This window comes from Taudactylus pleione, unplaced genomic scaffold (genome assembly GCF_031769625.1).
Source record: "Taudactylus pleione unplaced genomic scaffold, aTauple2 ptg000122l, whole genome shotgun sequence".
NCBI lineage: Eukaryota > Metazoa > Chordata > Amphibia > Anura > Myobatrachidae > Taudactylus > Taudactylus pleione.
In genome coordinates this window covers 12,415,448-12,436,502 of record NW_028284524.1, presented here as the reverse complement: position 1 = coordinate 12,436,502, position 21,055 = coordinate 12,415,448, and positions in this window count along the sequence as shown.

The following is a 21,055-nucleotide window of genomic DNA, read 5'->3' as shown; positions in this document are numbered from 1 at the left end:
TCTTCTATTTAGCTATACAATATAAGCTGCACTATATGATCATGGTAACAATGATATGTATAGTACATATATAGACTTACTGAATTCACAACAATTATAAAGTTGCTTTGATGAATGATTGCTGTTTCCATGGAGAAGGCCATAGATTACAGACAGGAGACAGATAAGACCTCACACTGCCAGGGGGATGAGCCAGGACATGTCACTGACTACTAACAAGTGCTGATAAGGTCCTGCACACAATAGCATCCTCATGCAGGCTAAAAGATCTGGACAGAGGGAACTGAGTTGGGAGAGATTCTGTTCCCAGATTCACACTTCCCGCAGGCAGAAAACAAGTAGGAATGATTAAGTCTGGTAAAACATACGAACATACCTTAGTCTGTACAAAGAACACACTCTGCTATAGGTCCTTATTTATTCAAATAAGTGGAAGTTGTCATCTCAGGAATAAGGACTCTGCAGACCATTTCTTTTTGTTCAATAATGTCCCCAATAATGCATACCTAGATTGCCATCCTTTTTGCTAGCGGCCCCTGAATAATCATTCTGAGTCTACTTTTGTTGGGGTGCAGATGGAAAAAGTGAAGAAATTATTTCAGTGTCCCAGTTTTGTTTTTTTGATTAACATGTTTTTGTTGAACACATCATACATTTTACAGAGTACAAAGGGCAGTAATAGACAGACTGTCCACATAAGACAATAAGAGTAAAGTATTGGTGTATACAAGATCAGTATATATTACACAGTGAATTTTTGCAATTTTGGTAATCACTTATATTCTTGTTATCAGTTGTTACGAGTCTTAAATGGTGCTCCAAGCAATCAGCTCCGAACTATCATTTTTCAAACACATGAAAATTAGGAGCTGATTGGTTGGAGCACCATTTAAGATTAGGAATGAGTAATTAGTAGTGAGTAGGGATGTGCAGGATCTGTTTTCTGAAATCCCACCCCTCCAAACTTCCTCCATCTGAGTAAATCTGAGTGGCGGCTCGGGTTTTCCCACCTTGCTCGGATTCCGAATCGAGGCAAAACATGATCATCCCGGCGTCGGATTCTTGCTGCTTTAAGATTCTATATAAGTCCCTAACGCGGTGATTTGGGCGCCATTTCACACTGACTCCAGTCTGTGTTGCGCTGTGCTAACGTGTCCAGTGGCTGCTGTGTCCATCCTCTCCACCTCTAGTCCATCCACTCCCTGTATCCAGTGGCTGTGGGCTGTGTCCATCCTCTCCACCTCCAGTCCATCCACTCCCTGTGTCCAGTGGCTGATGCTGTCCATCCTCTCCACCTCCAGTCCATCCACTCCGTGTGTCCAGTGGCTGCTGGGCTGTGTCCATCCTCTCCACCTCCAGTCCATCCACTCCCTGTGTCCCGTGGCTGCTGGGCTGTGTCCATCCTCTCCACCTCCAGTCCATCCATTCCATGTGTCCAGTGGCTGCTGGGCTGTGTCCATCCTCTCCACCTCCAGTCCATCCACTCCCTGTGTCCGGTGGCTGCTGGGCTGTGTCCATCCTCTCCACCTCCAGTCCATCCACTCCCTGGGTCTCGCACCAAAGGGGGCATGCTGTTGATGGTGAGTTGCTGCCCAGACGGAGGCGTTCCCATGGGAACGCCTACCGTCTGGGTCCGGCCCCACTGACATCACTAGTGATGTCAGTGGGAGTGCTTTTGGCTCTGATAGAGCCAAGAGCACCCCTGGGCTTGCGGCAGCGAGACCCTACCGCAGGGTCTCGTCGCAAGCCCGATGGTCGCGATGGTCTTGACCATCGCGACCATCTTTTTGGCCGCTCGCATAAGGAGGCCGCTCCAATTTTAGGTAGGAGGGCCCTGATTCAGAGCGAGCACTCTGGTCAGAGCGTTCGGCTCTGAATCAGGCCCTCTGTTCTAAAAAAAATACAGAACGTGATACAGAAGTGTTAAAGAACACTAATGGTCAGTTGGTCAAGGGCCACCGCCTTAATATCTTAATAATAACAGTGTGCTGCAGTTGGTGGACAGCTTTTTGTTTTATTTGTTTTGCTTTTATCTAAATAATTTTTTTTGTGTGTATTAAGTTAACCCACATACTCAGACTCTGGTGCATTTGATTAATGTACTACAGGGGTGTGTTACCCAATTGGAGGGGGGGGTAGTATGGCCAGCAGGTCAGCCTCCTAATATTTGTTAGTATAAGATAGGCTGATTTGGCGTTTACAGCGCCGCAGTGCGACCAGGGCCGCCATCGGTGTGTGTGGGGGGGGGGCTGCCAGTACTTCTGTAGCGGGCCCAGACAGCTGAGGGGAGTTGATTGCTAATTAATCACCTGTCACACAGGACTGCTGAAGCTGCTATAGTGCTTACCTGAGAGTTATATGAATGAATCATCACACGTCTAAGCTGTGATGAGTGATTCATTCATTAACTCTCAAGACATGCTAGCAACACACAAGCTAGTGCTGTCAGGTGCTGAATTCCCCTAGCAGATCTGTGATCCACTCTGCAGCCTGGAGGTCAGGTGGTTTTGTCATGCACACAGCCCAGGAAGAACGCTGCAGACACAGCCCAGTAAGTACATGGATCACACTTCTTGTGTCTGCAGCTCTATGTTCCCTCCCTACCACCTTGATGTCTGTCCCTATCTGTACTTGTCTCTAGTCAACTCTATGTAGCTTAGTATGTGTGCCTCTGTCCATACCTCCCAACTGTCCCGCATTCAGCGGGGCAGTCCCATTTTTCTGGGACTGTCCCGCTGTCCCACCTGCGGGCCACAATGTCCCGCGGTGGGGGGGGAGTTGGGGAGAGCACATACCGCTGCTCTGCGAAATGTCCCTATTCTTGGTGCACAAAAGTTGGGAGGTATGTCTGCCCCTCCCCATCCTCTATCCCCTCCACTTCCCATTAGTGCCTCTGTCTCCTACTCCAAATCCCAATTGTGCCATTGCTTCTTTTCCACTTCCCATGTGTGCCTATGCACCTCCTTCCCTGCCTATGAGTGCCTCTGCATCTACTCCACTTGTGTGCCTCTAACATCTCCTACTTTCTCTATTCTTGTGTGTCACATTCCACACCTGTCCAACTTGTGGCTCTCCAGCTGTTGTGGAACTACAAGACCCAGCATACCCTCCCATGATTAGCTGGTAAAACATGCTGGGACTTGTAGTTTCACAACATCTGTAAAGTCACAGGTAGGTCAGTACTGCATTATGCCATCTTTCTCCCCATCCCATCTGTTCCCCAATATTTTTCTGCTGTCTGTCCACATTATTCACTTTCCTCTTATGCCACAACTTTCTACCCCCTCATCTACCACTTCTCCATTTCTTATGTCTGTCCATCCTCATCTCCTGAATGTTCTACATAGAACCCCGGCCGTTGGCTGTCGATCAGAAGAGGCATGGATGAAGGGGAAGCACAACCAAGTTCAATGCAACAATCTAAGGATACCAGGTAAGTACGATTCTCATTTATTAAATCACTCAGCACTATACACTACACCTTTGCACCCTCAGGGCTTTGGGAGAGGGGGGGCGGGAGAGGGGGGACCCTGTATGATCCACTTGTACTGGGCCCCATGATTCCTGATGGCGGCCCTGAGTGCGACTATTAATTTTCTTGGCTTCTCCTTTAACCCTTGTGAAGAATCCTTGGCTATTGGCATTGTAAACTTTTATGGCCTTAAATTTAATTTTCTTAAGGTGGGTACACATTATACAGCTATATCTGCAGATGATGGTCGTTCATACACACTGAATGGTCATCATCTGTGTCTGGCTGCATGTCCCGCCCCCCTCCTCACGGCTGCCGCTGTGTGTGCAGACCGCCGGTACACACCTGCCGACATATCTGTCCATTGGCTGTGCAGCACAGCCAATGCAATATGTCGGTTAACGACGACGTTCACTGACATATCGCGGGTACAGACTGGCTGACGGGCAGCAGATATATTGGCTGATCAATTGATCGGCCAATATATCTGTCAGGGTGTACCCAGCATTAGTCAATCATTAAATTAATCAATCGCCACTTTCATCCATTTTGGATGCTTATTTTTTAATAGCAGTTTTCACTTCTCTGATGTATTTTTATAGCAGTAATAAAATAATGATTAATCAGTCAATTAATCAATCTCTCTTTCACTACATGCTCCATTTCCCTGTACTGCCCTGGGCCTCTGATCTAGTTCTTGATTAATGAGAACATTCTATAGCATCGTATTGTTTATATTAAACTGCCATCCGGTCTGCCACTGCAGTATCACTCTGTTTCCTAGATGTGCCATATTTGAAGTTGAACTGCTACATGTGTGTGCCGCCCACTTCTGTCGCTTAGATTAGTCAGCCAGCTACCTTTTGGCCTAAACTGGATGAAAACAATATTGTGAGCTGTAACTGGAAATTAATGTTATTGAGGTTAATAATGTGCTAGGAACAAAACAGACCCAAATTATGTGAGTTTAGTCGTTTTTATACATTTAAAAAAAAAATAAAATACATATCCAAAACCAAAGCACGTTAGGGTGGTTTTGGCAAAACCAAAACTTGATGACGAATTAGAACCAAAGCTAAAATACAGGGGTCGGTGCACATCTCTAGTAATGAATGATAACAAGAATATCACTCGTTGATAAATCTGGGCCTTGCTGTCATAATGTATAGGGTCTTCCTTGTTAGTTATGGATAGTTCTGTAAAGGTATATCACTGGGCCTGATTCAGAGATAGATGCAATGTTGATGTCAGACACAGTGGATACATTTTTTTGCCAGTAGACATGTGTCACAGCAGCACGCACGGTTATTGATGAGCAACGGTGGACGCAGTGAGGATTTATTCGCAAAGTTAGTGACAGGCTGTGACCGTGTGGGGTAGGTAACAGGGGGTGGCTTCAAAAACGCAGGCATGTAGCCACCGTTTACTGGGCGTGTCCTAGCAGCCACTATGACTGGCCCCGGTGTTTTAGTTGAGTCAGAAATTCTGAGACACCATATGGTTGCTCGGAAGTTCGATAGTGTGGCCGATGTTACCAATATTGTGTTTTTTGTACATTAACGGGTATATCTGAGACACCGGTGGTGGGCATCTCTGTACACAAGACAGCGGCTGAGTCATGTGCATATTTTTGCAAGTTCGATGTTTCTGAAATCGCAGTAGCAAATGCAACTGTGTCTACCTCTAAATCAGGCCCACTGTCTTTTTATTTACCACAATAGAGACATGAGCCACAGCTGCCCATAGCTATTACTTTACTGGGACGGATAGCAGCACTTCCTCATCAACAGCCCCGTAGTTCTATAAGCGCACTAGGGGGTCTTACTTTGTATATACAATAAGTGATGACCCAGATTAAGTGAACTGCGTTACTGATGCAATAAAAAATTAAATATCAAAAGAAAAACCATACAAGGTATTACTTTGTAGTCATCTATTTAGCAGTCAAAAGATATGATTCAAGGGAAGGGACTTTTAAAATGTAAAACATTGTCACAGGCCGTGGCAGCGGCTTCTCTGCTTCCGGCTCTGGGTTTCCACTGACTGGCGATGCACAGGATTCCGTTTGTTGGTTGCCAGGCACTCTGGACGCCACAGGGAGTGACCCATGGTTTCAGATGCTGCTGATTGGCTCCCTCACCTATTTTTATCATCTGGACTTTGCCGCCTTATAGCATTTCCCATTAACACGGCATTTCCCATTAACATTCGGCTCTGCTGCATGGTCAGCACTCCTGTGTCTGTTTAGTTCTGTTGCTACTCTCGTCTACGGCTTCTCAGACTAGCCCCAGTACTTATAATAATCCTGTCTACTTGTATTGCGACATTTTTAAGTAGTCATACAGTACTTCAGTGAGGGAAAAGCTAATGGGCAGAGAGGCATGAGAAAAAAATCTGGTGAACAGTGCATGGTATGTGACATAAATGCTATCATGCAGAGACAAGGTTGCATGTGCGGAAATAGCTGCAGGGATGGAAGGTGAGGGGAAACACGTAGGCAGAAGGGCATGTGAGAGAGAAGCTGGTGGAGATTTTCATGTTTTCAATATTTTCTACAGATTTAAAATAGACATTCTATGTTTTGTGCAAATACACATACATTTAAGAGTGCTTTTAAATAAGTGCCTGATACATAAACAAGCTCAAGTGTCTGCTGCTTGGTGATTAAACCAAGTTTTTTTTGTGTGTTTTTTTTAAAATCTAAAGGTGCATATCCACTTACAGACATAGAAACGAGCGCACGATTACGACATTGTAATCGTGCAGTTCTTTCACAGTCTGTGATGTGCCTACACTGAACGTTCAGTCGTTCAGCGTAGGCACATCAATCATCCCCGAACATGGGCAACCTGACGACGTCATCAGGTTGACCAGCATATTCGGGCGATGATAGATGTCAAAAACGACCAGCGCTGGTCGCTTTTGACTTTTAACTGCCCGATTTGCGGACGATTACTGAGCGATTGCACGATTACGATATCTTAAACATGCAATCGTTCAGTAATGTCGCATAGTGGATACGCGGCATCTCACTTGGAAACTCACAGCCTCTAGAAATCTTGCATTGTTTAGCATCAGGCATCCATGCATCTGAGCTCCAGCCAAGAGTATATAAGAGTTGTTATTATTTTTTTTTTTTTTTTACAAAAGTCAAATTGTAAGCTACTGGAAAGTGGCCATGGGGTGAAGAAAGGTGGTATTCTGAAGCTTTGCCTAGGGTGCTGAGAAACCTTGCGCCAGTCTCGGAGAGGTCCAATGAGAAATTGTTTGTTTCCTGACAAATAAAGCAGACTGTTAGAACAAGATAATTACTTAGTGAGTGTCATATTGAAAGTGTCAGTGTCACATACTATAGTGACAGTATATTCACAGAGATTGGTGCTTTCCTAAAATATTGCATTAGAGAGACTACCATTGTGACACACAAACCTAAACTATACTATATACACCTTACTATTAACTAATCACCTTGCTTGGTCACATGGGATGTGGCTGCAGCCATCTGGGCTCTTGCTGATGAGGCGACCATGTCTGCTGTTCCGTCCTCTGGCATGTGCCCCAGATATAGGGGCATATGTATAAAAAAATTTGAAAATATCATGTTTCTTTGCGCCAGACATCGTGTATCTTTTCGCTGTTTTTATCGTCATATTTATCATGTTTTTTCGCCAAAAATGGAAAAGTGATAAACCCCCTGAATTGTGATAATTTTCGCTTTTTTGTTTTCGAATTAGATAATGGGAAAACAACTGCATAAATGATTGTTTCATGTTCTGATAAAAAAATAACAACTGCGCATGCTCTGTTTCAGTTTTGGACATGCGCAGTGAACGGTCGGTGGCGTCCTGCGTGAGTGGCGAGTGGAATTCTAGTTGTTCATCAAAATAAAGGAATCCCTGATGCTAGATTTCCCCTCACATTTAGTTTCTCCTGATTTTCCCTACAAAAACTTCTACTTTTCTTCTATGGGTCATATACTGGTTATGTATGTGTATGTGTGTGTGATTATATATATATTATATATATATATATATATATATATATATATATAAAATAGGTGAGCCGGCACTCCACATTGATGCAAAATGAATCACTTGCCTTGGTGCCTTCCTGGAAGTTCATACAGAGCACCCACTTACATGGAAAAGGGAGAAAGGCGGCACTCACAGGTCTGGTAAAATGAAAGAATCAAACTGACAACTTTGTCTGCCTTGTTCAACGTTTCAGTCGGACATGACTTTTATCAATCTTGATAAAAGTCATGTCCGACCGAATCGTTGAACAAGGCAGACAAAGTTGTCAGTTTGATTCTTTCATTTTACCAGACCTGTGAGTGCCGCCTTTTTCCCTTATATATATATATATATATATATCCAGCATGGACGGCGGCACTCAGTTCAATTAATAAGTCAAACTGCAGGTAAGTTTCTCCATATATATATAGAATGTAAGCTCTCACGAGCAGGGACCACTTCCCTCATGTGCTTCTCTTTACATTTTCTTCTACTCTTTACTCCCCGTAAGGGCACCTAACACGTGACTGACAACTCCCGGCTGCTTATTGTGAGTGCTTTAATCGCTATTGCAGCAATGTATATAAACCATGTTATATATAAGAAACAAGTAACTTATAGTACATTACAGTGCAAGACAACATGGTTTATAAACATTGCTGCAATAGCAACCTGTATATATATATTAGGGGTGAGCGGGTTCAGATTTCTGAAATCCGAACCCCCCCGAGCCCCCCCCGATCCGAGTCCGATCCGAGTCAGGTTCGACTTTTCCCGCCAGACTCGGATCTGAAATCGAGGCAAAACGTCATCATCCCGCCTTCCGGGTCTCGCGGGTTTTGGATCCTATATAAGGTACCCGCGTCGGCGCCATTTTCTCACTCGGCTGTGGACAGTGAAGAGGGAGGGTGGGAGTTAGGGCTGGCTGGGCTGTGTAGTGTAGTGTAGTGTAGTGTAGTGTAGTGCTGCTGTTGTCCACTACTTCAAAGTCCATAGGGGCTGGCTGTGTTGTGCTGTGCTGCTGTTGTTAATAGGGGCTGTGTCCACTACTTCAAAGTCCATAGGGGCTGGCTGGACTGTGTTGTGCAGTCAGTTCTCCATAGGGGCTGTGTCCACTCCAAAGTCCTGTGCAGTGTCCCAGTCTTAAAGGGGTGCTGTAGTGTTGTCCAGGGGGTGCTCTGTCCATCAGGGGTGCTCCCCCCAAGTGCTAAAAAAATAATATATTTTCTGTGTTTGTGAATTGTGTGCGCAGTAGCCGCACATGCATCAACAAAGTAGTGCCAAGCGTGCGCCTGTGTCATAAGTAAAGGGCCGGCTGGCTTGACCGTTAAAGGGTGCTGTAACCCCCAAATGCCACAACTTTCTACCCCCTCATATACCACTTCTCCATTTCTTATGTCTGTCCATCCTCATCTCCTGAATGTTCTACATAGAACCCCGGCCGTTGGCTGTCGATCAGAAGAGGCATGGATGAAGGGGAAGCACAACCAAGTTCAATGCAACAATCTAAGGATACCAGGTAAGTACGATTCTCATTTATTAAATCACTCAGCACTATACACTACACCTTTGCACCCTCAGGGCTTTGGGAGAGGGGGCGGGAGAGGGGGGACCCTGTATGATCCACTTGTACTGGGCCCCATGATTCCTGATGGCGGCCCTGAGTGCGACTATTAATTTTCTTGGCTTCTCCTTTAACTCTTGTGAAGAATCCTTGGCTATTGGCATTGTAAACTTTTATGGCCTTAAATTTAATTTTCTTAAGGTGGGTACACATTATACAGCTATATCTGCAGATGATGGTCGTTCATACACACTGAATGGTCATCATCTGTGTCTGGCTGCGTGTCCCGCCCCCCTCCTCACGGCTGCCGCTGTGTGTGCAGACCGCCGGTACACACCTGCCGACATATCTGTCCATTGGCTGTGCAGCACAGCCAATGCAATATGTCGGTTAACGACGACGTTCACTGACATATCGCGGGTACAGACTGGCTGACGGGCAGCATATATATTGGCTGATCAATTGATCGACCAATATATCTGTCAGGGTGTACCCAGCATTAGTCAATCATTAAATTAATCAATCGCCACTTTCATCCATTTTGGATGCTTATTTTTTAATAGCAGTTTTCACTTCTCTGATGTATTTTTATAGCAGTAATAAAATAATGATTAATCAGTCAATTAATCAATCTCTCTTTCACTACATGCTCCATTTCCCTGTACTGCCCTGGGCCTCTGATCTAGTTCTTGATTAATGAGAACATTCGATAGCATCGTATTGTTTATATTAAACTGCCATCCGGTCTGCCACTGCAGTATCACTCTGTTTCCTAGATGTGCCATATTTGAAGTTGAACTGCTACATGTGTGTGCCGCCCACTTCTGTCGCTTAGATTAGTCAGCCAGCTACCTTTTGGCCTAAACTGGATGAAAACAATATTGTGAGCTGTAACTGGAAATTAATGTTATTGAGGTTAATAATGTGCTAGGAACAAAATAGACCCAAATTATGTGAGTTTAGTCGTTTTTATCCATTTTTGAAAAAAAAAAAATACATATCCTAAACCAAAAGACGTTAACGTGGTTTTGGCAAAACCAAAACTTGATCACGAATTAGAACCAAAGCTAAAATACAGGGGTCGGTGCACATCTCTAGTAATGAATGATAACAAGAATATCACTCGTTGATAAATCTGGGCCTTGCTGTCATAATGTATAGGGTCTTCCTTGTTAGTTATGGATAGTTCTGTAAAGGTATATCACTGGGCCTGATTCAGAGATAGATGCAATGTTGATGTCAGACACAGTGGATACATTTTTTTGCCAGTAGACATGTGTCACAGCAGCACGCACGGTTATTGATGAGCAACGGTGGACGCAGTGAGGATTTATTCGCAAAGTTAGTGACAGGCTGTGACCGTGTGGGGTAGGTAACAGGGGGTGGCTTCAAAAACGCAGGCATGTAGCCACCGTTTACTGGGCGTGTCCTAGCAGCCACTATGACTGGCCCCGGTGTTTTAGTTGAGTCAGAAATTCTGAGACACCATATGGTTGCTCGGAAGTTCGATAGTGTGGCCGATGTTACCAATATTGTGTTTTTTGTACATTAACGGGTATATCTGAGACAACGGTGGTGGGCATCTCTGTACACAAGACAGCGGCTGAGTCATGTGCATATTTTTGCAAGTTCGATGTTTCTGAAATCGCAGTAGCAAATGCAACTGTGTCTACCTCTAAATCAGGCCCACTGTCTTTTTATTTACCACAATAGAGACATGAGCCACAGCTGCCCATAGCTATTACTTTACTGGGACGGATAGCAGCACTTCCTCATCAACAGCCCCGTAGTTCTATAAGCGCACTAGGGGGTCTTACTTTGTATATACAATAAGTGATGACCCAGATTAAGTGAACTGCGTTACTGATGCAATAAAAAATTAAATATCAAAAGAAAAACCATACAAGGTATTACTTTGTAGTCATCTATTTAGCAGTCAAAAGATATGATTCAAAGGAAGGGACTTTTAAAATGTAAAACATTGTCACAGGCCGTGGCAGCGGCTTCTCTGCTTCCGGCTCTGGGTTTCCACTGACTGGCGATGCACAGGGTTCCGTTTGTTGGTTGCTAGGTGCTCTGGACGCCACAGGGAGTGACCCATGGTTTCAGATGCTGCTGATTGGCTCCCTCACCTATTTTTATCATCTGGACTTTGCCGCCTTATAGCATTTCCCATTAACACGGCATTTCCCATTAACATTCGGCTCTGCTGCATGGTCAGCACTCCTGTGTCTGTTTAGTTCTGTTGCTACTCTCGTGTACGGCTTCTCAGACTAGCCCCAGTACTTATAATAATCCTGTCTACTTGTATTGCGGCATTTTTAAGTAGTCATACAGTACTTCAGTGAGGGAAAAGCTAATGGGCAGAGAGGCATGAGAAAAAAATCTGGTGAACAGTGCATGGTATGTGAGATAAATGCTATCATGCAGAGACAAGGTTGCATGTGCGGAAATAGCTGCAGGGATGGAAGGTGAGGGGAAACACGTAGGCAGAAGGGCATGTGAGAGAGAAGCTGGTGGAGATTTTCATGTTTTCAATATTTTCTACAGATTTAAAATAGACATTCTATGTTTTGTGCAAATACACATACATTTAAGAGTGCTTTTAAATAAGTGCCTGATACATAAACAAGTTCAAGTGTCTGCTGCTTGGTGATTAAACCAAGTTTTTTTTTTGTGTTTTTTTTTAAATCTAAAGGTGCATATCCACTTACAGACATAGAAACGAGCGCACGATTACGACATTGTAATCGTGCAGTTCTTTCACAGTCTGTGATGTGCCTACACTGAACGTTCAGTCGTTCAGCGTAGGCACATCAATCATCCCCGAACATGGGCAACCTGACGACATCATCAGGTTGACCAGCATATTCGGGCGATGATAGATGTCAAAAACGACCAGCGCTGGTCGCTTTTGACTTTTAACTGCCCGATTTGCGGACGATTACTGAGCGATTGCACGATTACGATATCTTAATCATGCAATCGTTCAGTAATGTCGCATAGTGGATACGCGGCATCTCACTTGGAAACTCACAGTCTCTAGAAATCTTGCATTGTTTAGCATCAGGCATCCATGCATCTGGGCTCCAGCCAAGAGTATATAAGAGTTGTTATTATTTTTTTTTTTTTTTACAAAAGTCAAATTGTAAGCTACTGGAAAGTGGCCATGGGGTGAAGAAAGGTGGTATTCTGAAGCTTTGCCTAGGGTGCTGAGAAACCTTGCGCCAGTCTCGGAGAGGTCCAATGAGAAATTGTTTGTTTCCTGACAAATAAAGCAGACTGTTAGAACAAGATAATTACTTAGTGAGTGTCATATTGAAAGTGTCAGTGTCACATACTATAGTGACAGTATATTCACAGAGATTGGTGCTTTCCTAAAATATTGCATTAGAGAGACTACCATTGTGACACACAAACCTAAACTATACTATATACACCTTACTATTAACTAATCACCTGGCTTGGTCACATGGGATGTGGCTGCAGCCATCTGGGCTCTTGCTGATGAGGCGACCATGTCTGCTGTTCCGTCCTCTGGCATGTGCCCCAGATATAGGGGCATATGTATAAAAAAATTTGAAAATATCATGTTTCTTTGCGCCAGACATCGTGTATCTTTTCGCTGTTTTTATCGTCATATTTATCATGTTTTTTCGCCAAAAATGGAAAAGTGATAAACCCCCTGAATTGTGATAATTTTCGCATTTTTATTTTCAAATTAGATAATGGGAAAACAACTGCATAAATGATTGTTTCATGTTCTGATAAAAAAATAACAACTGCGCATGCTCTGTTTCAGTTTTGGACATGCGCAGTGAACGGTCGGTGGCGTCCTGCGTGAGTGGCGAGTGGAATTCTAGTTGTTCATCAAAATAAAGGAATCCCTGATGCTAGATTTCCCCTCACATTTAGTTTCTCCTGATTTTCCCTACAAAAACTTCTACTTTTCTTCTATGGGTCATATACTGGTTATGTATGTGTATGTGTGTGTGATTATATATATATTATATATATATATATATATATATATATATATATATATATATATTAGGGGTGAGCGGGTTCGGATTTCTGAAATCCGAACCCCCCCGAGCCCCCCCGATCCGAGTCCGATCCGAGTCAGGTTCGACTTTTCCCGCCTGACTCGGATTCTGAAATCGAGGCAAAACGTCATCTTCCCGCCTTCCGAGTCTCGCGGGTTTTGGATCCTATATAAGGTACCCACGTCGGCGCCATTTTCTCACTCGGCTGTGGACAGTGAAGAGGGAGGGTGGGAGTTAGGGCTGTGTAGTGTAGTGTAGTGTAGTGCTGCTGTTGTCCACTACTTCAAAGTCCATAGGGGCTGGCTGTGTTGTGCTGTGCTGCTGTTGTTAATAGGGGCTGTGTCCACTACTTCAAAGTCCATAGGGGCTGGCTGGACTGTGTTGTGCAGTCAGTTCTCCATAGGGGCTGTGTCCACTCCAAAGTCCTGTGCAGTGTCCCAGTCCTAAAGGAGTGCTGTAGTGTTGTCCAGGGGGTGCTCTGTCCATCAGGGGTGCTCCCCCCAAGTGCTAAAAAAATAATATATTTTCTGTGTTTGTGAATTGTGTGCGCAGTAGCCGCACGTGCATCAACAAAGTAGTGCCAAGCGTGCGCCTGTGTCATAAGTAAAGGGCCGGCTGGCTTGACCGTTAAGGGTGCTGTAACCCCCGAAAGTACACTCCAGTCCAAACCAAAAAAAAAATTATTTTCTGTGTTTGTGAATTGTGTGCGCAGTAGCCGCACTTGCATCAACAAAGTAGTGCCAAGCGTGCGCCTGTGTCATAAGTAAAGGGCCGGCTGGCTTGACCGTTAAGGGTGTTGTAACCCCCGAAAGTACACTCCAGTCCAAACCTAAAAAAAAATTATTTTCTGTGTTTGTGAATTGTGTGCGCAGTAGCCGCACGTGCATCAACAAAGTAGAGCCAAGCGTGCGCCTGTGTCATAAGTAAAGGGCCGGCTGGCTTGACCGTTAAAGGGTGCTGTAACCCCCGAAAGTACACTCCAGTCCAAACCAAAAAAAAATTATTTTCTGTGTTTGTGAATTGTGTGCGCAGTAGCCGCACGTGCATCAACAAAGTAGTGCCAAGCGTGCGCCTGTGTCATAAGTAAAGGGCCGGCTGGCTTGACCGTTAAGGGTGCTGTAACCCCCGAAAGTACACTCCAGTCCAAACCAAAAAAAAAATTATTTTCTGTGTTTGTGAATTGTGTGCGCAGTAGCCGCACGTGCATCAACAAAGTAGTGCCAAGCGTGCGCCTGTGTCATAAGTAAAGGGCCGGCTGGCTTGACCGTTAAGGGTGCTGTAACCCCCGAAAGTACACTCCAGTCCAAACCAAAAAAAAAATTATTTTCTGTGTTTGTGAATTGTGTGCGCAGTAGCCGCACGTGCATCAACAAAGTAGTGCCAAGCGTGCGCCTGTGTCATAAGTAAAGGGCCGGCTGGCTTGACCGTTAAGGGTGCTGTAACCCCCGAAAGTACACTCCAGTCCAAACCAAAAAAAAAATTATTTTCTGTGTTTGTGAATTGTGTGCGCAGTAGCCGCACGTGCATCAACAAAGTAGTGCCAAGCGTGCGCCTGTGTCATAAGTAAAGGGCCGGCTGGCTTGACCGTTAAGGGTGCTGTAACCCCCGAAAGTACACTCCAGTCCAAACCAAAAAAAAAATTATTTTCTGTGTTTGTGAATTGTGTGCGCAGTAGCCGCACGTGCATCAACAAAGTAGTGCCAAGCGTGCGCCTGTGTCATAAGTAAAGGGCCGGCTGGCTTGACCGTTAAGGGTGCTGTAACCCCCGAAAGTACACTCCAGTCCAAACCTAAAAAAAAATTATTTTCTGTGTTTGTGAATTGTGTGCGCAGTAGCCGCACGTGCATCAACAAAGTAGTGCCAAGCGTGCGCCTGTGTCATAAGTAAAGGGCCGGCTGGCTTGACCGTTAAGGGAGCTGTAACCCCCGAAAGTACACTCCAGTCCAAACCAAAAAAAAAATTATTTTCTGTGTTTGTGAATTGTGTGCACTGTGGCTGCACGTGCATCAACAAAGGAGCAGCGCCAAGCGTGCGCCTGTGTCCCATAAGTAAAGAGCCGGCTGGCTCATTTCTTAAAGGGTGGTGTAACCCACAAAGTGCACTACTCTCCAGCAAAAATAAAATAATATTTTCTGTGTTTGTGTGTGCTTTAGCCGCACGTATATATATCAATATAACATAAATGGAGGACCAAACTTTCTCCGATAAAAATAAAATAGGGAAAGATCAAGAACCTCTTCCTCCTAGTGCTGTTGCTGCTGCTGGGAGTTGTTCATCATCCCAGAGAGGAAGTAGGAACATCACTACTTTTACTAAACAATTGACCCTCCAACAGTCCCTAGCGATGAGGATGAAGTACGACAGCAGTCATCCTGAAGCAAAACGTATAACTGAGGCCTTGACTGCTATGTTGGTGTTAGACGTGCGTCCGGTATCTGACATTAGTGCAGTGGGATTTAGACAATTGATGGAGGTAGTGTGTCCTCGGTTCCAAATCCCGTCTAGATTCCACCTGCATCCTCAAAGCAGCAGCGACAAGCGTGCGTCTGTCTGTTAAAGGGTGGTGACACCCTCAAAGTGTTCTACACAAACAATTAAAATATTGTTCTTTTTTTTTCGGTCTTTGTGAAATGTGTGGGCTGTAGCCTCACCTGCATCCTTAAAGCAGCAGCGACAAGCGTGCGTCTGTCTGTTAAAGGGTGGTGTAACTCTCAAAGTGTTCCAAAAAATAAAAAACTATTTTTTTAATGTGTTTGTGACTTGTGTGCGATGTAGCCACACTTGCATCCTCAAAGCAGCAGCGACAAGCGTGCGTCTGTCTGTTAAAGGGTGGTGACACCCTCAAAGTGTGCTACACAAACAATTAAAATATTGTTCTTTTTTTTTTGGTCTTTGTGAAATGTGTGGGCTGTAGCCACACCTGCATCCTTAAAGCAGCAGCGACAAGCGTGCGTCTGTCTGTTAAATGGTGGTGACACCCTCAAAGTGTGCTACACAAACAATTAAAATATTGTTCTTTTTTCTGTCTTTGTGAATTGTGTGGGCTGTAGCCGCACCTGCATCCTTAAAGCAGCAGCGACAAGCGTGCGTCTGTCTGTTAAAGGGTGGTGACACCCTCAAAGTGTGCTACACAAACAATTAAAATATTGTTCATTTTTCTGTCTTTGTGAATTGTGTGGGCTGTAGCCGCACCTGCATCCTTAAAGCAGCAGCGACAAGCGTGCGTCTGTCTGTTAAAGGGTGGTGACACCCTCAAAGTGTGCTACACAAACAATTAAAATATTGTTCTTTTTTTTTGGTCTTTGTGAAATGTGTGGGCTGTAGCCGCACCTGCATCCTTAAAGCAGCAGCGACAAGCGTGCGTCTGTCTGTTAAAGGGTGGTGACACCCTCAAAGTGTTCTACACAAACAATTAAAATATTGTTCTTTTTTTTTCGGTCTTTGTGAAATGTGTGGGCTGTAGCCGCACCTGCATCCTTAAAGCAGCAGCGACAAGCGTGCGTCTGTCTGTTAAAGGGTGGTGTAACTCTCAAAGTGTTCCAAAAAATAAAAAACTATTTTTTTTATGTGTTTGTGACTTGTGTGCGATGTAGCCACACTTGCATCCTCAAAGCAGCAGCGACAAGCGTGCGTCTGTCTGTTAAAGGGTGGTGACACCCTCAAAGTGTGCTACAGAAACAATTAAAATATTGTTCTTTTTTTTTCTGTCTATGTGAATTGTGTGGGCTGTAGCCGCACCTGCATCCTTAAAGCAGCAGCGACAAGCGTGCGTCTGTCTGTTAAAGGGTGATGACACCTCAAAGTGTTCTACACAAACAATTAAAATATTGTTCTTTTTTTTTCGGTCTTTGTGAAATGTGTGGGCTGTAGCCGCACCTGCATCCTTAAAGCAGCAGCGACAAGCGTGCGTCTGTCTGTTAAAGGGTGGTGACACCTCAAAGTGTTCTACACAAACAATTAAAATATTCTTCTTCTTTTTTCTGTCTTTGTGAATTGTGTGGGCTGTAGCCGCACTTGCATCCTCAAAGCAGCAGCGACAAGCGTGCGTCTGTCTGTTAAAGGGTGGTGTAACCCTCAAAGTGTGCTCCACAAACAATAAAAATATTCTTTTTTTTTTCTGTCTTTGTGAATTGTGTGGGCTGTAGCCGCACTTGAATCCTCAAAGCAGCAGCGACAAGCGTGCGTCTGTCTGTTAAAGGATTACATCGGTGACAGCATCCAAGTAGGCATGTCAGACAGTCCGTACCTGTACTGGCAGGAAAAAGAAGCAATTTGGAGGTCCCTGTACAAACTGGCTCTATTTTACCTGAGTTGCCCCCCCTCCAGTGTGTACTCCGAAAGAGTGTTTAGTGCAGCCGGGAACCTTGTCAGCGAAAGGCGTAGGAGGTTGCTTCCACAAAATGTGGAGAAGATGATGTTCATAAAATGAATTATCAACTCTTCCAGGGAGACCAGCCTCCAGAACGTACAGAGGGACCTGTGGTTCCAGCAGGGACGAATTAATACTCTGTGAGGATGAGGATGTACACACTGAAGAGGGTGAGGAATCGATGGATGAGGAGGATGAGGATGACATCTTGCCTCTGTAGAGCCAGTTTGTGCAGGGACACATTAATTGCCAGCTTGTTTTGTGGGGGCCCAAACGAACCAATCATTTCAGCCACAGTTGTGTGGCAGACCCTGGCGCTGAAATGATTGATTTGTTAAAGTGTGCATGTCCTGTTTATACAACATAAGGGTGGGTGGGAGGGCCCAAGGACAATTCCATCTTGCACTTCTTTTTTTTCTTTGCATTATGTACAGTTTGGGGCCTAGTTTTTCTAACTGCCATCCTGTCTGCCACTGCAGTGTCACTCCTAGATGGGTCACGTGTTTGTGCCGCCCACTCGTGTCGCTTAGCATAGTCATCCAGCTACCTCGGTGCAACCTTTTGGACATGAAAACACTATTGTGAGGTGTGAGGAACCCAGAACCCAAAACACGGAAGGGTGGTTTTGGCAAAACCAATCCAGATCCAAAACACGAAGAAAGATCCAGATCCAAAACCAAAACACAAAACACGAAAAGTGGCCGGTGCACACCCCTAATATATATATATATATATATATATATATATATATATATATATATAAAATAGGTGAGCCGGCACTCCACATTGATGCAAAATGAATCACTTGCCTTGGTGCCTTCCTGGAAGTTCATACAGAGCACCCACTTACATGGAAAAGGGAGAAAGGCGGCACTCACAGGTCTGGTAAAATGAAAGAATCAAACTGACAACTTTGTCTGCCTTGTTCAACGTTTCAGTCGGACATGACTTTTATCAATCTTGATAAAAGTCATGTCCGACCGAATCGTTGAACAAGGCAAAGTTGTCAGTTTGATTCTTTCATTTTACCAGACCTGTGAGTGCCGCCTTTTTCCCTTTTATATATATATATTAGGGGTGTGCACCGGCCACTTTTCGTGTTTTGTGTTTTGGTTTTGGATCTGGATCTTTCTTCGTGTTTTGGATCTGGATTGGTTTTGCCAAAACCACCCTTTTGGGTTCTGGGTTTTGTGTTTTGGATCTGTATTTTTTTGAAAAAAAGCATAAAAACAGCTAAAATCACAGAATTTGTGGGTTTTTCTGCTCCTATGCTATTATTAACCTCAATAACCTTAATTTCCACTCATTTCCAGTCTATTCTGAACACCTCACACCTCACAATAGTGTTTTTATGTCCAAAAGGTTGCACCGAGGTAGCTGGATGACTATGCTAAGCGACACGAGTGGGCGGCACAAACACGTGACCCATCTAGGCGTGAAACTGCAGTGGCAGACAGGATGGCAGTTTGAAAAACTAGGCCCCAAACTGTACATAATGCAAAGAAAAAAAAGAAGTGCAAGATGGAATTGTCCTTGGGCCCTCCCACCCACCCTTATGTTGTATAAACAGGACATGCACACTTTAACAAACCAATCATTTCAGCGCCAGGGTTTGCCACACAACTGTGGCTGAAATGATTGGTTCGTTTGGGCCCCCACAAAACAAGCTGGCAATTAATGTGTCCCTGCACAAACTGGCTCTACGGAGGCAAGATGTCATCCTCATCCTCCTCATCCACCGATTCCTCACCCTCTTCAGTGTGTACATCCTCATCCTCACAAAGTATTAACTCGTCCCCACTTGAATCCACCACCACAGGTCCCTCTGTACCTTCTGGAGGCTGGTCTCCCTGGAAGAGCTGATAATTCATTTTGATGAACATCATCTTCTCCACATTCTGTGGAAGCAACCTCCTACGCCTTTCGCTGACAAGGTTCCCGGCTGCACTAAACACTCTTTCGGAGTACACACTGGAGGGGGGGCAACTCAGGTAAAATAGAGCCAGTTTGTACAGGGGCCTCCAAATTGCCTCTTTTTCCTGCCAGTACAGGTATGGACTGTCTGACATGCCTACTTGGATGCTGTCACCGATGTAATCCTCCACCATTCTGTCAATGGTGACAGTATCATATGCAGTGACAGTAGACATGTCAGAAATTGTTGCCAGGTCCTTCAGTCCAGACCAGATGTCCAAACTTGGTCCTGCCTGCCCTGCATCACCGCCAGCGGGTTGCTTAGGATACCTAAGTTTTTTCCTGGCAGCCCCAGTTGCGGGAGAAAATGAAGAAGGAGCCGTTGACGTGTCACGTTCCGCTTTAGCTGACAGTGTGTTCACCAGCAGGTCTTTGCACCTCTGCAGGCTTGTGTCGGCCGGAAAGAGAGACACCAAATAGGCTTTAAACCTAGGATCGAGCACGGTGGCCAAAACGTAGTGGTCTGATTTCAACAGATTGACCACCCTGGAATCCTGGCAAAGCGAATGAAGGGCTTCATCCACAAGTCCCACATGCCGAGCGGAATCGCTCCGTCTTAGCTCCTCCTTCACTTTCTCCAGCTGCTTCTGCAAAAGCCTGATGAGGGGAATGACCTGACTCAAGCTGGCAGTGTCTGAACTGACTTCACGTGTGGCAAGTTCGAAGGGCTGGAGAACCTTGCACAACACGGAAATCATTCTCCACTGCGCTTGAGTCAGGTGCATACCCCCTCCTTTGCCTATGTCATAGGTGGATGTATAGGCTTGTATGGCCTTTTGCTGCTCCTCCATCCTCTGAAGCATATAGAGGGTTGAGTTCCACCGCGTCACAACCTCTTGCTTCAGGTGATGGCGGGGCAGGTTCAAGAGTGTTTGCTGGCGCTCCAGTCTTCGGCACGCAGTCGCTGAATGGCGAAAGTGGCCAGAAATTTTTCGGGCCACCCAAAGCGTCTCCTGCACGCCCCTGTCGCTTTTCAGAAAATTCTGCACCACCAAGTTTATTGTGTGAGCAAAACATGGGACGTGCTGGAATTTGCCCAGATGTAATGCCCGCACAATATTGGTGGCGTTGTCAGATATCACAAATCCCCAGGAGAGTCTAAGTGGGGTAAGCCACTGGGCGATGATTTCCCTCAGTTTCTCTAAGAGGTTGTCGGCGGTGAGCCTCTTACTGAAACCGGTGATACACAGCGTAGCCTGCCTTGTAACGAGCTGGCGTTTCTGAGATGCTGCTACTGGTGACGCTGCTGCTGTTGCTGCGTAAGGTGATACATCTACCCAGTGGGCTGTCACAGTCATATAGTCCTTAGTCTGCCCTGTTCCACTTGTCCACATGTCCGTGGTTAAGTGGACATTGTGTACAACGGCATTTTTCAGGACACTGAGGACACTTTTTCTGACGTTTCTGTACAGTCTCGGTATCGCCTGCCTAGTGAAGTGGAATCTAGACGGGATTTGGAACCGGGGACACACTACCTCCATCAATTGTCTAAATCCCACTGCACTAATGGCGGTTACCGGACGCACGTCTAACACCAACATAGCAGTCAAGGCCTCAGTTATACGTTTTGCTTCAGGATGACTGCTGTCGTACTTCATCCTCCTCGCTAAGGACTGT